The sequence below is a fragment of the Pteropus medius genome, unplaced genomic scaffold (genome assembly GCF_902729225.1).
Source record: "Pteropus medius unplaced genomic scaffold, Ma_sr-lr_union100, whole genome shotgun sequence".
Lineage (NCBI taxonomy): Eukaryota > Metazoa > Chordata > Mammalia > Chiroptera > Pteropodidae > Pteropus > Pteropus medius.
Window position 1 is genome coordinate 22,574,781 of NW_024346667.1, and position 18,541 is coordinate 22,593,321.

Genomic DNA, 18,541 nt, shown 5'->3' on the forward strand with positions numbered 1-18,541 from the left:
TATAGAAATTGGGTCCTAACTGGCTAAAGCTGGAGTCTGGAGAGAAAGGCCGCATGTAGATTTTCACGGCACCACCTTTTTAAAATACTATTCTACATTTTTCAAATACAGAGACAATTGTTCATTCTCCTTCAACTAATTTTGTTTTGAATTCCTCCAATATGTGTAGCACCGATACAAGCATCAATGTTGGACAAAATAAGATCCTTAACCTATGAGAATTTATATTCTGGGGAAAATAGGCAAATAACAAAAATGTAAACTAATAAAATGTAATAAATGTGGAAAAGAAGAAGAGAAAGAACAGTGTAATAGGATAATAACTAGCAAGGAATGTGGAAGGACATTAGATAAAGTGATCTCAAACAGTCTCTCTAAGGGAGAGACATTTACGCTGAGACTATATAATGAACAACAGCCAGCCATGACCCCAGAGGAAGAACAATCCAGGCACACAGGTACACTAAACAGCTAACTCAAAGGCCGTGAAGTAAGACCACCCTTAGCCTATTGAGAAGACAAGTCAGTGTGGCTGAAATTAAGCAAGACAGGAAAAGTAGAAAGAAACCAAGTCAACGAATAGGAAAAAGTGGCTCATTCACTCGAAAAGTGAGGGTAAAAGTTTGGATTTTATTCTAAGAACAGCAGGATAACAGTTCAGGACAATGAAAGAGGACATTGTTGTGGTCTAACTTATTTTTGAAAGATCCCTCTGGATGCTGTATGGAGAACAGGTTGAAAAGGACAAGAAAAAGCAGGAAGTCCAAGTGAGAGACAGTTGCGGCTAAGAAATGACAGTGGCTGACACTGTAGGGAAAGAAGCAGAGATGAGAGTTGACACATGTGAGACAGTTGTGGAGATGAAGTCTCCAGTTCTTGCTAAAGGATCACAGGAAGGAGGTGAGGGACAGAGAGAAAGAAAATCCTTTATCCCTAAAAGATGAAAGAATGCAAACGGAATTGTAAGGGTCAGGGAGCAGCAAAAGAAATTTTCTTTTAAAGGAGAAAAAAATATAGAGAAAAATGTCATGGAATCTATCGCTTATCTACTCAATAATTCAGTTCTAGAGAAATGGTGCTGCCACAGATGAGCATCCAGTTTATTTATTGATCTAATGATCTGAGTACAGATGGGCAGGTCAATAGGCAGCCCAGGTGACAACTTCAATAATAGAGTATGACCAAAAAAGAGAAAATGAATCCTTCCTCACTGCTTAGACTGGTGACTTGAATTAACAACCAATTCCCATCACAGGCTTCACTCTTAATTTGAGATGGCAGTGTGGACAGAATAGGAAGTTAGGCAGTCAGTGACACAAATGAAGTACCCACAGATAGCTATGTTCATTAGAACTCAGTCATGAGCGGTTGGAGAATGGAGGTGCTCGACAAAAGATTAAGAAGAGTATTAACTAGTTCTTGATAGACATTTATGAGAAAAGGAAGGTGTAGGCAGTATCTACTTGGTATCAGAATAGGTCCTAGCATCAAAGCGAACCACAGGTGACTCTTGGCATCTCAGCCAGTATTCAGCCCATGGTCTTTACAGTTTCATGGACTGATGATTGATTGGGTGGCATAGATTCTATTAAATATATTTTTAGCACAGTTGTTAGTTACAATAGAAATAACCTGGGAATTAAGACCAGTAGACTTAGAAAGAAGAGAAATTCATGTTTAGTACATGCGAGGGACTCTTTCACATCCGTTAGCTTCCTCTGATCAGACCAAAACCCTGGGAGAGAGATTTATTCAGCCCTGTGTTCTAGAAGAAGAAACCGAGAAGTTCTAAAACCTGCCCAATGTCCACAATGACACAGCTTGGAGCTTCTGAGAATAACCCTCTTTGCCCAATGGCAGGTGCACTTCTCTTATGCTATGGGCATGCAGTACAGGTGTGTGGAGCAGGCCTTGAGGACTCTGTTGTCCGAGGTTGTGATAATTCCAAGAGAAGGCAAAAGCAGGAAAACACAGTACTCAGTATTAAATAAGCTGCTTTGATTTTGCTGAATAATTAGTAGTTTTAGGAAAAAAACATTAAAATGAATCCCATGGTAGATGTTAGTAAGAAATTAATAGGCACCATGGGAATTCTAAAAAGGAAGCAGGAGCCACTTAACCTGTAGCCTGCAGACTGCAGTCAGCCAGCAGTCACTGCCTTGAGCTGCTCCTTAATAACGTTCAGAATCCTGCTTATTGAGTCCACCCCCAAAAGAGAAGATCCTCCTCCCTATGCATCATGAAACATCTATGTCACATCCAGTAAAACCTTGTCTAACTCTCGTAGCCTGCAAATGCCTTTGAAATTGTTCTTTGTGTTAAAAATGAGGTGGGAGAGAATCAGAGATTCCTGGTCAGGAACACAGATGATACGGAATGACGTATCTTATAAATAATATTTCTGGCATTAAAATTCTTTGTGTCTCACATCCATAATTCTCAGAAAGCTTAAAGCACACAGATATTACACACACATACACATATAGCTGTATATAATGTCTGGGTAATTTATATTCATTCAAAAAGCATGTGGGTATATGCCCTAATACCAGGCAAAGAAGGAGTTAAATATTCTTCAAATAATAAAAATTTTAAAACCTAAAAACTTTACAAACTGCTTCAGCTACAATATATTTTTTAAATAAAATATCTACCAAACTTATTTTAAAAAAATTTTTACTTCGAAAGATTTCAAACCTACAAAAATACTACAATGAACATCTATATACTTTTCCCCTAGATTCACCCATTGTTAACATTTTCCCACATTTGCTTTCTATTTCTTACCAAATATACATACGTATGTTTGTAACCTGCAGGCTACAGGTTAAGTAGCCATAATTTTTTTCTTATTGAATGATTTAACAGAAAGTTACAGACATTATGACCCTTTGAGCTTAAATACTTCAGCCAGTATCTCCTAAGAATTACAGTCTCTAAGCCCTCATACAGTTACTAAATTCAGGAAATTTAACTGATAAAATAAGACTATCTAATGTAAAGTCCATATTCATATTTCAACAATTTGTCTTAATTTTGACCTTTATAGAAAAAAATTATTTTTTTCTAATTCAGGCTCCAGTCCAGGATCAGACCTTGCATCCAGCAACCACAGTTAGTAGTCTCTTTTAATCTGAAGACAATGACATGAGTTTTGAAGAGTGTGGGCTAGTTGTTCTGTAGAATATTTCTCAATTTGGGTTTGTCTGATTCAAGACTTCTCTCTTATGTATACCTAAAAGTATACCTTTTGCAAACACAAGACGGTTGCAAGAGTTGTCATAGAAATCTGCCCGCTACATGACATATTTGGGACTGATCTCCTGTTAATACGTTGTCTTCACATTTGCATAAATTTTTCTTTATATGATTCACAGGACTTCCTATTTTCACACCTCACTTGTTCTTTTAATTGTCCTCTGCCAATCTTCAAAGACATCACATATTCTATCCTCACTTTCAGTCATTTCTGAAGCCTTAAACCTAAACCCACAGCTTGCTATCACCTGCTAGCAATTTTCTGGGTCCCTTTACCTAGATCCACTCATAGTTCTCATGCTCACCTCCAGAATAGAATTGTATTGCTATTTTCAATGATCTTCTCTGCATCAGGAATACATTCTAGATGCAACAAAGAGAAAGACCAAGCAATGATGGCTTAAATAAATAAGAATTTATTTTTCTCGCATAAACATAGTCCAAAGTAAGGGCTTGCTGGCACTGGATCAGCATGTTAACCATGTCATGAGAATCCTAGGCTCTTTCTGTCTTTCTGCTCCTCCATCCCTTGTTCTTTGGTTATTACGTTAAACACTTTTCTCCGAAGGCATAGAAAGATGACCTTACCGTAGCACCAGACATTAAGTCTATATTTGAAAAAGGGAAGAATAGCACAAAGTTTTATCTTTCCTTTTTTATCAGGAAAGCAATAGTTTTTCCAGAAATTCCCCCCAAGAAGACTTCTACTTCTTAGATCTCATTGGTCAGAATTTGGTCACATAGCCATGCCTAACTGCCAAGGCAGCAGGGACAGTGAGACACAGGAATACCGTTAATGTTGATGCTGGTCATCTCATCTTCCAGCACCGAACACATTGTCACCACAAACAAACTGGGAATTCCCATATGAGAGGAAAGGGGAAAATAGATAATGGGTAGGCAACCAAGAGTTTCTCTGACTCTTCCCAATCACTATTTAAATGTACTTCCCAATTCTGTTCTATATTTTTTCTCTGTTTTACTTCATTTATCTTCTCTCCCTAGTACTTCCTGTTGAAAAATGAACTTTCAAATTGTTATATTAACACTTCATCTTCTGCCTAGACTCAAATAACAACAGCTGATTCTCTTTTCTCCTTTGACATGTGAGGAAACCTGAAATCCAGCAAGATGGAGTGACTTGCCCAAATTTGCCCATCAATTTAGAGGCACACCCAAGAATAAAACATAACTCTACTGAATCAGTAATATAGTATCTGCCATTCAAAAAACATAGTACATGTTTTTCTCCTCTGCTCTGTTTGGTCCCTCTTGCCCATACTTTGGGCATTTAAATTTAAAGTTCTTTATGAGGCTTCATCAATTCAGGTGTTCATTTCTGGAAACTTCTCTAAAGAGAAAAAATAATGAGAGAATTATATTTCCTCCTTTTAATTTTTTTAATTTACTCTCTAAATATGAAGAGAGGAGAAGCTAGGGTAACAAACTATCATCTTCATTGGAAACCATTGCTACATATGAACCACGGATTTATAAAACTGCTGACTCTAATACAGCTTTAAAGAAACAATAGAAAATGTCTATGTAGATGCATCATATGTGTCTTTGACCTTGTGGGGAAAAACCTTTGAATACTCAGGGCAACACAAACATAAAATATCCTGATGAAGCAGCATCTCACCCTTGCACTGAAAGATATCAAAAGTGGGACAGATTACCCAGAATAGAAATGATCAGAGAGGAAATCAGTCCAGAGGTATAATTGAGCTTCCTTATGAAACATAAGACTTAGGATGAAAAAGAAGATACGCACAGATACTGTCATAAGCCCAGGAAGGGGAGGCAGAAGTACAACTGATTTTTCAGGGACTCATAAGCAAGTCAATACAGGGGGACTAGTAGAAACAGAGTAGTTAAAAATACATATTCTGAAATCAGACAGACCTGAGTCTACATCTCAGTTCTGCCACTTGCTAGTTCTGCAATCCCCAAGCAATTTACTCCTTTATGCCTTCTACCTGTAAAATCACGATAATATCAATGATCATTTAATGGAGTTGTTATGAGGATGAAATGAAATAAGACATGCAAAGTGCTTAGTCCACTGCCTAAACTACAGTAAATGCTCAAAAACATGAAAGAAAAAACAACCAATCAGGGTGAAAGGTTAATGTAATAAACTCTTAGGTTTAAAAAACTAGATGTGGCTAGTTAGGGATACTTTGTAAGTCTAAAGTATAAACAAAAGAAAGCCATTAAAAACTTATTACCCAGACATGAGATGATACAGATTGGAATCACAGTTGAGACAGAAGGAATGGAAATAAGATGCTGAATGGAAGAATTATTAACAAGAAATGCAACTGCCCTTAATTTAGGATCTTTATTTCTTGGCCGTGCTACTAGCATAATCAATAAAACTGACAGCTGTGACATCAGTGAGCATGCATAAAATGTGATGGTTTGAGAGTCAGGAGTTTTGTCATAATTTGAAATATATGCTAGAAATGTATAAGTAGAAAATTTAGAAATTTTGACTACGTGTTGGGGAATATGTGCATTTATTAAATAAATATTTACTGAATGCTTACTATGGCAAAATACTAAGCCCCAAGCAATATTTATGATAACATAGCAGCTAACTGAAGATCACTTATCTTAGAGCATCAAAACTTTCATTCTTGAAAACCCAGACATTAAAAAAAAGAAGAAGAAAAAAAAATCATGTTCTTTTTCAGGTCCTTATTCATAGCTCACTCTTTACACAGACGTCTACCATGTCTGAGTATCTGCATTTTTCGCTACAGCAGATTCAAAAAATAAATTAGAAATGGTAATTAGAGTACTGAGATTACAAAGGCAAATTAATGATATTTGAAGTGACAGTGAAGAATTGTGGAGAAAAACTGTAAAAAGTTGACAGAACTCCAAAAGCACAGGAGTCTGTGGTCAAATTTATAGGACACAAGTCCCCTCAAAAGGCCCAGAAGGCATCAACGTGATAATCCAAATTCACAAGGGAATGTTAATATTGTATTTAATAGATTTCCAAAACTTTACAAGTAAAGCTAAACCCAAAAATCCAATCGGAGACACCAGTATAGAATCTTCTGACAAGTTTTGCTAAAAGGGGGAGACAAGAAATAGGGATGTAACTGGTATGGAAATGATGTTTTTTTTCTTTTGTCTTTTTTTTTTTTTTGGAAAGGAGACATAACAGCATGTTTTCAGTTGTTGGGACTGATCCAGGAAAATTGATGATGCTGAGAGGAGGGAGAACCATTGGAGTGTGTCCTGAGTAGGAAAGGGGATGGAACCTGGAGCTGATCTGACAGACTGACTAGACAAGAGCAAAGGCAGCCAGCTCATCTGCAGCAAGGGCGGGCGGCAGAGCACATGAGGGTGGTCCATGGGGCGATGTGTTGGGGGATTTGCAAAGTTCCTCTGATGGTCTTGGTTTTATCACTGAAATAAGAAGGCGAGAAAAAAGGTGCTGGAAATTTGAGGAGAGAAGGAATAAAATAATCATCTAGGAGACTGAGAGACTATATGAAAGAGGTACCAATTGCTGTTAAGCATTAAGGTCCCTCTTAAATTTGGCTCATAGTTTTGAAATGAATCATGTGCTTTTTTCTTGTCAAGATTAGCGATACAAGTTCAGGTCTGGGAGAAACAGATGTAACTGAAGCTGTAGCTTTGCCACAAAAGTAAGTCAAAAAGGGCAAGTTTTAAATGCTGCAAATCAAAGAAAAAAAAAGGCAGATTCATAAATCTCAACTACTGTTTTGAGATCTAGTTATTCACTCATAAGGATTTACTGAATGATACCCAGGTATAGGCCATCAGTGAGCGTGCAGAATAAACCAAGCAGCTCTTCCTGGCGAGGCCAGATGAGCTAATCGTGCTCACTTTGCTGGAAATGTGACCCCGGAAGTGTGACCCCCCTCCAGAAAGGATTTACCTGGCAGCAGCTTAGTGGCCTTTGAGCAGATAAGGTGGGAATTCATCTCAGTAATCTGTAATGGAAGCAACTCATTTAAAATTTATTTTGAGATCCACAATGCTTGATTTTAATTCTGTTTTTTTTTTTAATAAGCACCCACAATAGAATATGCCATTTTTAAAATGTGGCTGAAACTATTCATATTGAAAAATATACAATTTAGACACAAGTAAAACAGAAATAGTAAAACTCCTTTCAGGAACTTAGGAGTAAAACCATGGAACTTCCTTTATTTCTCTATAATTAAAACAAACTTGAATGCCCACTTTCTCAAATAGCAGAAAACTTAATCTCCTTCTAGGTAATCCAATCATGTCTGTTTTCTTTCTACTTTTTATCCTTCATTATGTTTTGGGTCAAGCCTCTACATCCTGTGTCTCCTCTTCTCTCCAGAAGTGTTCTAAGTTGGGCCATATTTTTTATGTCATCTAGGCTTTGGTAGGAAGGGCACCTGCTTTTGGTCCTTTGTGTCCACTGCTGGGTCCTCCACACAGAAAACCACACCACCCATCATTAGTTCCTGGTTCCCTCTCCTTGTCCCTGTCAAATCCATTGCTCCTCAACAGTCTCCTGTTGCCTACATCATGTAGGTCAGTATGAATCTTCCTCCTGCCATTCATGAGACTTCTGGTTGGCTAGCCCCTTCTGGACGATTTCTATCCCCTCTTGGGAGCCTGTTAAACTTCTGGACATTCTGCCATTCCGCTCCAAGACTTTATAAAATAAGAGAGTTTAGAAAGGGGCTCTCTGTCTCTGGTCCTATACACACAACATCTTCTTTTCTGTTCTGCTGTGGCTGTACCGTGTGCTGGGGGCAGAGAATGTCCACTGAGGTTTGCAATCCCTTTTTCCTCACCCAGCATAGTTTCCCACTACTTTTTCATCCTTCCTCCAGGTTATCCGTTTGGTCTCACCCCAGGGGAATGGAAATTTCCTCTAATCCATTTCTTCCTGCCTTCTGGTGGCTTCTTCTATCTTTGGGGGCAGGAAAACTACCTTATCATATGCTCAATCAGTCAAGGTTCTACCAGAGAAACAGAACCAGTAGGAGATAGATAGATATATAGATATGAAATATACATATGAAATAAATCACACACATAAGAAGTGATTTTTACATTTGTACTATTTATGTACATATCTATACATATGTACATATGTATGTGTATATGCATATAGGTGAATAGATAGATAGATGTAAATATAGATATAGAGTGATTTATTTCAAGGAATTGGCTTACTTGATTGTGAGGTATGGCTGGGCACATTTAAAATTCATAAGGCTAGAAATTCTTGGGAAGGAGCTGACACTACGGTCCAAGGAAGAATTTATTTTTCCTCAGGAAACCCTCAAGCCCACCCCCATTATTGAAGGTAATCTCTTTTACTTAAAGTGAACTGATTGTAGATGCTAACAACATTTAAAAATGCTTTCTCAGTAACACCTGGGAAGTACTATAGCCTAGCTAAGTTGACATATAAAATTAACCATCCCATACACATTCTTTTCATTCTGTTTATCTATAGACAGTGTTCTAAGACCTTCAGACAAGTCAACCTTTTGAGCTTAAAGAAAAAGAAACATTATCTCCCCAAAAGCTTGGCCCTTGTATTGGAAATCTGGGCTTTCAATATTGCTTCAGCTAAAAGTTTATAAATTAATTCAGGTAGTAATATGTTTCCTGGTTTTCAGCTATGATTGCCCTCCCTATGAAGCAATGAATATTACTGAATAAATGAGTGAAGGGTCCTTGAACCAAAAAAATTTAAGGGGAAAGAAAACCTCAGTCATTATCTTCAAATGTTATTCCACCAGCTTATCAGATGCCCATGTATGAGCCAAGATTTTTTTTAAATCAGATCAAATTTAATAGAAAGATATCAGAGATATGAACTTATTAAATTTTTAACACATTCTGCTTAGCTTTTCTACTTTTTTTTTTTTCTTTTTGGCTTGGTTTTTATGGGAAGTTATTTGCACCAGGCATGTCCTTATGTTCTCCTGGGCTAAAAATATAGGGAGAATAATTGTGGACTGTGGCATGGACCTAAGTTAAGCTGGTAACAATGAATAGAGAACACTAATGAAAAATCAGTCCATTTCTATTCAATTCAGCACATATTTTTTATTCTCATTCATTATTCATAGATATTTATTGGCATCTTAAACTACCACGCTATGGAACTAATATAAAATGATATTGAATGTGAACTGTAATTGAAAAATAATAAGTAAACAAACAAACAAACCAACTACCATGCTAAGCACAGGGAATTTTGCACGGGTGATTTTGAGACATGGTCTCTGTCCTCAGAGAGCCTACCAAAGAAACATATATGGACAGCAATTACAATACAGTGCAATAAGGGGATAAATTGGGATTAGCATAGGGCACTAAGAAAACAGAAAAGAGGTATATAATCTAGTTTCATGGGGAATAGAAGCTTTCAGGAGGAGGTGATATCTGAATCCTGAAGAAAGCATAGGGTATGGCAGGTAAATAAGAAAACCACATTGCCCACCCCACTGCCATTTTATTGGTAGAAGGCAGCAAAATGCATGGCACACTTGGGAACAGCAAACAGTTCTGTCTTTGGGTCAGTTCTGTGTGAGGCCTTAAGTAAGACAGAATGAGGATAGTCAATGAGAAAGGCATAATTCTGGGCACAGAAAGTATCCAATTTTATCTGGAGCTAATAATTAAGTTATGAAAAAGAATATAATAGATTTAAAAAGAGAAACTGGACTGAGATAATATCATGAAAAGATATTGAGTGTCTGGATTTTGTTAGGACAATTGATTTTTTTTTTTTTTTGCTTTTTTCCAGCTTTATTGAGATATATAGACAATTGAATTTTTTTTCAAGGCTTTTTTTTATACAGAGTATACATATCTCAAAACCTCAAATTTAAAGTCTAAAATGTTCCTTTAAATGATAGCTTCTTTTACACATCTGCTATGTTATTCATAGATTCATGGAACTAGTTCAAGCATCCTGAAAATATTCTATAGCTGATTTCTTTACTTTTGGCAGAATATACTTAAATCATCTTTCCAATTTTTTGAAACTTCTAGAGATTGTCTTAGTAATCCAATTATTATTTCATAATCTTTGTAGTTAAGAAATTATTTCTTAGAACTAACATGAAATCTTCCCTGACATTAGTGGACATAAACTTAACCTCTTCCCTAAACTACTTGTCAAGAACAACAACAATCACCACCTTTCAAGAGATGCACCAGCTGCACGAGTTCCTCTGGTAATGTCTATCGACTTCTAGTATGTCTTGATCAATTAGAAAATCTAATTGAAGCCACTGAAGGAATTCATTGCCTGTCCCACAAGTAACGCGTGTGTCGGTCGTTGGTCAGCATGGAGAGTTTTCCTATTCATTGTCACCACTGCCTTAATTCTGGGTTTCTCAGCCTGGGCATTACTGACATTTCATGAAAGATAAATCCTTGTTTTGGGGAGCTGTCCTGTGCATTGTGGGATGTTTAGCAACATCCCTGGACTCTTGCTATTAGCTTCTCCCAAGTCCTTACAATAAAAATGCATCCAGACTTTATCAAATGTCTCCTGGGGTGCAAAATCACCCCTGATTGAGAACCACTGGCCTTGTCCTATCTAGTTTCAAAACATCTAAAGAAAACTAACTAGTATTACAAATCAGGAGGTTTTTTTGGCTATACCTAAGAAACCATATTTTCACACATTTGAATTATCTGTAAATAGCTTCAGATTATTTTTATTATTAAAGCAGTACTCACTTTTTTTAAAAAGTCTAAATTTTCCTAAGGATATAAACTACAGAGTAATATCTCTTCTTTTGACATTATTGGTTGCTTTTTCCAAAGATGACCGTGGTTAACAGTTTCTTGTTAACATAACTTTATAAACACAAGTATTATATATCCTTTATTTTATATAAATAAGATAAAAATATAGACTGTTGTTCAACATACTTTCTTAATGATATATCTTGAATATCTTATATCAGCAGATGTGCATCTACCTCACTTTTCAAATTGTTGAACCGTATATATAAATATATAGTTCCATAATTATACCATATGAATTAACAATCCTCTATTACAACTAATATTTTATTTGTTTTTTTAGATATCTGAAATAGTTATTGATAGTCATCACTTAAGATAGATATTATCTTTAAAAATAAATGGGCCAAATGTAGGGAAAGTTTGTCTTGGTATCTTTTGGAAGGGAATTGGTTTAGGTTTTGGTTGTTTGTTTTTTCTAACAAGGTATTTTAGCAAACTACCTCTGTATTTTTGGTGATGTGAGTAATTGTCCAATAAAATAGGAATATCGCATATTTTTCATAGACTGTAAAAAGGATTTCAAATGCTGGAAATAAGTTATAGAATTCAATGAAAACTTTTATATGAATTCTTACATGAACAATAGGTATACAGAATCACTATAAATATTTTAATTGAGTGTACTCACCAAGTTTATTTAAATTTAAGTGAGCAGGACTGCCTTTGATGCAGTGACTGCATTGATTTCAGAACAGGCATGTTAACATTTTTCATTTTAACATTTAATGTTATTACAGAAAAAGGTTTATAATTTCACTGAGTTGGTGTTTTCATGAGTTCCCTAGACATAACTGTAAGTGCTTGTGCATTTCTGTCGAGATCTGTTACAAGTAAAACCTAAGTTTTATTCCATTAATGATAAATCACTAGGAACTCAAATTCTAAGACACGTTTATTGAAACACTTAAGATTTCACTTCTCATAGCAAGATTTAAGGTTTGGACAAAACCCAGGTCAAATCATGTCTGCTCCCCAAAAATGATAGCCAGCCACAGTTTACCTTACTGTATGGAAAATAATCACCTTACTGTATGGAAAGTGTATAATTTCCTCAAAATCACATTATAAAAATTCTTCACTGTACTTGCTCTCTGGCTTCGGCCCTTAAATTACATTGGGACCCAAATAAGTCAAAGAGAGTTTCAATAGCTGCTCAAAATTTAAACCATTTTTCCCTTCTCTATGCACTACAGTTCACACAGATCCCAGAAATTTATACAAAACACATACAAGGCGGACAATAATTCATTCTCTGGCGGAAAAAAAGTTCCCAATACACACTCGATACTTGTGTCTCCCTTGGCAGTCAGCATACCTGACTGTTCCTCTGTTTCTCCATCCACTACTCTCGAAGGATTTCCAGGATAGGGAAGAGATGTAAGTGCTTCATCAAAAATGTTTCCGCTGTTGCTCTTAAGATCATTAAACATTTTTTCCAAGTTGCTCCAAATATGGCTGTAATAGTTATTTGAGTCTTTTATGCAACTGAGTAATTTTTCAGTTACGATGCTTTTTTAAAAAAAATTAACTGATAAACTTCTTAAATTACGATGTTTGTACGAGATGAGAATATTCGCTCTAAAAACCGTAACCAGAGAAGTTTAATTTCAAGTGCCACTAAGAGCAAGATGCGTTGATATCGACATTAAGTGTTAACTAATTCCATGCTAATAGAGCCAAACACCTTATCATTGTTATGTCATCACCATCTTCAACTGTCCTCTACACCTCTAGAGCTCTGCTAAGTGTTTTAAGTCAGTTCTGAGTCTATTTTGCTTCTCAGTCTCTATCGAAATTATTAATTTCCTGGTGTCAGTGCCTTATAAAATCCAATGCATAACCATAGTCAGGTATATTTAATATTTTATTTATTGTGGTCAGGACTTCAAAAACTTATTTAGAAATACATCTCCTTCTAAGCTACATATTTTTCTTGTGAAATATTAATGTTTATTATCTATTAATATTTGCACTAAATCCCATTTTCTTAAATGTTTCTATCTCATTTATCTACTCTTATCTGAAAAGAGCTTGCTGCCACCTCTAGGACTAAATAAGTTTAATTTTAAAATAAGCTAAAAGTGATTCAAATGAAGTGATTTTCTTCCTGCTGCTGTACTCATCCTTTGTGCTTTAATGCTCGGTGTTTGTCTTTGCAAATACACAAACAAATAAGAGGAACATATACGGAGAGATTTAAAAGTATTTCTGCATTAGCCTTCATATCCAGAAATCATTGAACCTTCCTTATTTATAGCCAAACTACATAGAACCATCTAAACGGATTCTCAGTGAAAAGTAACCTATCAGAATTGAGAAATAGATAGAGTAAGGTTTAACATAGCATAGCCAATATTTTAATATGTTTATATTTAGATAAATATTATTTCTTAATAGCTACAAAAAATAGAGCTGGAGCAAATTTTCTTGATTGGTGAGGAGCCACAAAACATTTATAATCTTAAGCAAGGTATCTATATAGTCACCCCTCCTAGAAACATCAGAATCTCAGAGAAAAAAAAATCTGTAAAATACTTGTGATCATCAAAACTGGGCATAGGTTTTTAGTTTGAGAAAACTTGAATTTATATGAATTCTACAACAGGCTGCTGTGGGTCATGAACAGAAAAATGAGTTTAGGGGTACAGAAAAGCCATCGCCGTGTAAAGTGTAAATAAGGAAGCAAACTAAGTGCTTAGTGGTTTATACACTCAACTCCTTCCGTCTCTTGTATCAATAAAGCTGACACCTCCAGGACTTCCTCAGCAGGCTGCTGCCATGTCTCTTGGCCAGAACTGTGCCCCTTAGCCACTCAAAGCAAGGGAGCTAGAAAAGAACGCATTTTGCTTTTCTAACTGCTATAATGGAAGAGTGGCAACCTCTTAGAAGGGTTTGGGAATTACTATCGAATCAGCAAACCAACAGTGTCTACCGTACTTAGGTTTTAAATTAATGCTAGTTTATTATAGGAACAAATTCGAAAACTTTGTTTCCTTAAGCCTCTAACTTCGGTTTACAAACCTTACTATTCTATCTATGGATCTCATAAAATAAAAGCAATTACCTTCGCTTTTACTTCATTAATATTTAACTCAAGTTGAATAAACCAAATTCCTTTTAACAATGAGTCCCATTCAAGCCTGTTAGTTAAATATATCAAGCTATTTTAAACAGCACTTTAAATGTTATAATTGATTTTATTTCAAATATTTAAATGCTTGCTTAAAAATGCTAGAAAAATCTAATAAAATATATTTTAGATATAGTAATGTTAAATTCTCTTAAATATTTCAATGCTGTTTATTAAGTCAAATTTTCTGATAAAAAAATCATAAGTTTAAATTTGATCATGCGTATTTAAATTGAAATAGTAAGTTAATGTTATTCTTTAATTGCTCAATTCTCTTAAACATTTAAACATTTAAAAACTCTTAAAACTCTTAAAAACACTTTAAATTCCCAATAAGCACAGATTACCCCTACATTAAAACACAGTACCAATACTATACATTTATTAATTTCATTATCTCAGTATTTAATTCTGAAATTTATCATGATTGAAAATATACCTATCCATTAAGGGGAGAATTTTACCATACCTGATGAACAGAGATTTCATCTCAAAGAAGCTGAAGTTAGTTTGGGGCCAACAATTTTTTATCAGGACACAGTATATGATGTTTGCTACATCCAGGATGATGGGACCTGAAGCTCTACCTGTAGGGAACTCCAAGTGCACACCCTTCAGGGGCAGATGGTCCGAAAGTTCACATCCCCAGGGTTCTAGTCAGACCTGTGCAGGGAAGGAAAACTTTTCCTCCGGCCTCTTAGGTCTAGCACCTGGGGCCTGTGAGTTAAACTGACAAAAGGCAGATCAACAAGAAAAAACGTTTATTTGTCTGCATCCCAACAGGAGCTAACAGAGAAGCTAACTTACTAAATGGTTAAAGTTAGGGGTTTACATGCCTGACTTAGGGGAAAGGGGAAGAAAATGCTTCTAGAGAAAAAACAAAGAGGTTTCTTTAGGAAAGATAAATGGGCTTTTAGGAGAGCAAAGGTGAAATAAGAGTTTGTGATAGTGTTTGTGCAGATGTAAGTAGTCTTTCCCTCTTCTTGGTCATGAAATTCCCCCAGGGAGGAATTTTTGGCACGTTTACTCTTGGTCTCTTTCCTGGGAGTAGAGCCTTCTCAAAAAGGAAATTTACAGCAACCTCATTTCCCAGAAATTTCTGCTTTTACTCAGAAAAGAGGCGACCCCAGAAGGCTTCTTTCTGCATCTGTTGATTCTCAAATGTCATCAGCTTAAAATAACCTTCATACCAACTCTGAGGTTCCAAATAGGTTCCCCATACCTGTTAATATTTTTAAAAGAAGAAGAAAGAGGAAGAGAAATAGTGGAAGGAGAGGATAGAATTATGACTCTCGTATAAATATAAAATTAAAATTTCTCAAAGACTTTATTTAACCCATTTACTAATGAAAAAACCAGTAAGATGTTACAACCAATTCAAAGAAGAATTCACAGCACACACATACACGTATATATGGGCCAATAAAAATGCTGAAATAAATTTGCTTAACACATGCAAAAATGACCAAGATCCATTAATCAGTGTATCGTACAATCTGTCTCTGGCACACACAATCTACATCTCTGTGGACAGAAATCATTTGCATTACTATAAATTTTCTGCAATTTACAGGGCTGTAAAATAACTCAAGACAATGTAAGGTAGAGATAACCTGGCCCAATGAGCCTTACATTTTTTGTCCATTTCAAAGTCTTTCACAATTCTTCCTGTGATATCATTACGTCTCTTATCTGTAACTTCTTTCATTTTATGACCTAATTCACGTAGGCGGAGTTCTGTACTCCAGTAAACTTTAGCCAACTTCCTTCACTAATCTCTTCTCTGTCACATTAAATTTTTATTTTTTTCTTATTCCTTCCATCTGACAGGACCACAATTTTTATAAAGACTGTAATGTATAATGGATTTTGAGTATCTCCTGCTTTTTTTCTGACTCTGCCTGTACTCACAACACTGGAGACATACTAAGGACACATGCAAAGAACAACACAAAAACTTCATGGGCTTAGCTTCTTCCTCTTTCATCTGGTGATCTTTGGTTATATAACAAATTTTCAACTCCCAGTGTGTGTGTGTGGTTACTTAGTATTTTGCACCAGAGCATAAGATGCTCCTGGGGTTGTTAAGTATCACATACTGACTTGTCAATAAACAAAGGCACATTCTCACCTGCACATTCTGTTCCAACTACAGTTATCAAATACAGTTACTGAATTATCAAGATTCAATGCTCTGAGTAAATCTAGGTCTGTTCTTACCAATTTTATTATTGGTGTATCCAACCTGCAACCTTTATAGGCCCATAGATATGCCAATTCAAATCCAAAACTATTCAAAAGTTGACATTTCAACCACTCTTAAAGGATCTTATCCAATGCAACCAGTAACCCCTCACATTCAAATAATGATACCCCTTTTTGAAAGGAATTCTACATGAGAACATGCTTGAGGACATTATGCTAAATGAAATAACCCAATCACAGAAAGACAACACTTCATGATTTTACTTGTATGAGGTATTTGAAATAGTCAGACTCATGAAAGCGGAGAGTAGAATGGTGGTTGCCAGGGGCTGGGGGCCCAAGGAAATGGGGAGTTGCTTATCAACGAGTAGAGACAAGTTTCAGTTATGCAAAATTAATACGTTCTAGAGGTCTGCTATATAACATTGTGCCTTCGGTTAACAATACTGTATTGTGCACTTAAAAATTTATTAAGAGGGCAGATCTCACGTCAGTGTTTTTGCCAAAATAAAATATAATTTTTTTATAACAGAGAAGAACTGTAAAGACTCGACAAAGTAGAACTTGCTCAGTAAGGTAATCATGTGAGAACAGCAATACTGTTTAATGTGTGAATACATAATGTAAAGCGAGGTAGTAATAACCATGGCAGCTTTGGATCCAGAGAAATAATTAGGAGATTATGTCATTCAAGAAAATGTTTAAATATTGTATAAAAGGGTAGAAACTTAGCACTCCCCTTGATAAGGATATAAAAGGCCCCAAGGCCTACACAACGCATTTATGGTTAAGACATTACCACCAACTTTGTGGCATCCAGCCTTTTTTTTTTTTCAGTTGGGGATAATGGAAAAGTTCTCGAAATGAGTAGTGGTGATGGTTGCATAACAATGTGAATGCACTTAGTGTCATTAAAATGTACACTCACATGTGTTAAAATGGTAAATTTTATGATATGTACATTTTGCCACAATAAGAGAAATAATTTCAATTACAATATATTTTTGTATTCCATCCCATATACTAATAGTGCCTCACATAGTAACCCTTTGGAAAAGCTTATGGGGGGAAATTTTTAATTGTTCTTTATAATTCCGGCTGCCTTACAAGGAGATATGAACTTCTAAGTATGGCTGTACATATGTTTGGTAAAAGGCTAAGTTACTCTGCGTAAGAATGATCTAAGAAACAGAGATTGCAAGAAATCCAAAGCCAAAAAATGCTGCAGCCAGGGAGGCTGGAAGCTGCTTGGAGGTAGAAACGGTGAACCTCCATTGACACCCAAGCCACAGAGAAAGTATGAGAAGTGTCAGTCTAAAGAGGACAGTTAAATAATTCACATTGAAACACACTCTTTTCTCTTACCCTTTAGAACTTTCAACTGTTAAAATATTTAGGTTAACACACAATAAAAACAGCACTCAGATGCAGCAGGATAGCTGGGTTTCACGCCTACAGCATGTTTACTTGCCCCGCTGTGAACTATTTCTCCAATGACTATGTGGGTATACTCTTCCAGGGATACTCGATATCATTTTTTTTATTTATTCATGCTATTATAATATGATATTGCTATTCTAAAAGACAGTTCCATGACAAACCATAGTGTAAAGGAAAGATAATTAACCTGCAATTTTCAAAAGTCATAAAAGATAGGGAAAGACTTAGAAACTATTCCAGACCAAAGGGAACTAAAGAAATGTGATGATTAAACGCAAGGAATGATTGCGAATTAGATCCTTTTACTATGAAGGACTTTATGGGATAATATGTGAGACTTGAATGCATTCTGAGGTTTAAATGATAGTAAGGTATCAATGCTAATTTTCTGATTTTGATGATGGTAGTGTGGTTATTCAGGAAAATGTCCTTGCTTATGGGAAATACACACTAACATTTTCAGAGGCAATGAAGCATCTGGTCAGGAACTCACTGTCAAATGGTTTGAGGGAGGAGAATCATTCTTTATACTGCATTTGCAACTTCTATTTAAGTTTGAGATCATCTGAAAATAAAAAAGTTATTTTAAAAATATCACTTACTATTTAAGGTTTAGACCATATCCGCTGAATCATAATGTTATGAAAACGGAGGACTAATTTCATGAGACAATTATTGAAGCTATATCTGCTTCTAAAT

The 18,541-nt window shown here is 35.7% G+C and overlaps 1 protein-coding gene and 1 non-coding gene across 2 annotated transcripts in view; both read left to right on the top strand.

Moving 5' to 3' along the window:
- RXFP1 (relaxin family peptide receptor 1) overlaps positions 1 to 18,541 on the top strand; it is an 86,248-nt gene that overhangs the window by 14,604 nt on the left and 53,103 nt on the right. The window lies entirely within an intron of this gene.
- LOC120613683 (U6atac minor spliceosomal RNA) lies at positions 17,108 to 17,234 on the top strand. Its single transcript, XR_005655756.1, has one exon. It is a non-coding gene; the product is annotated as a U6atac minor spliceosomal RNA (small nuclear RNA).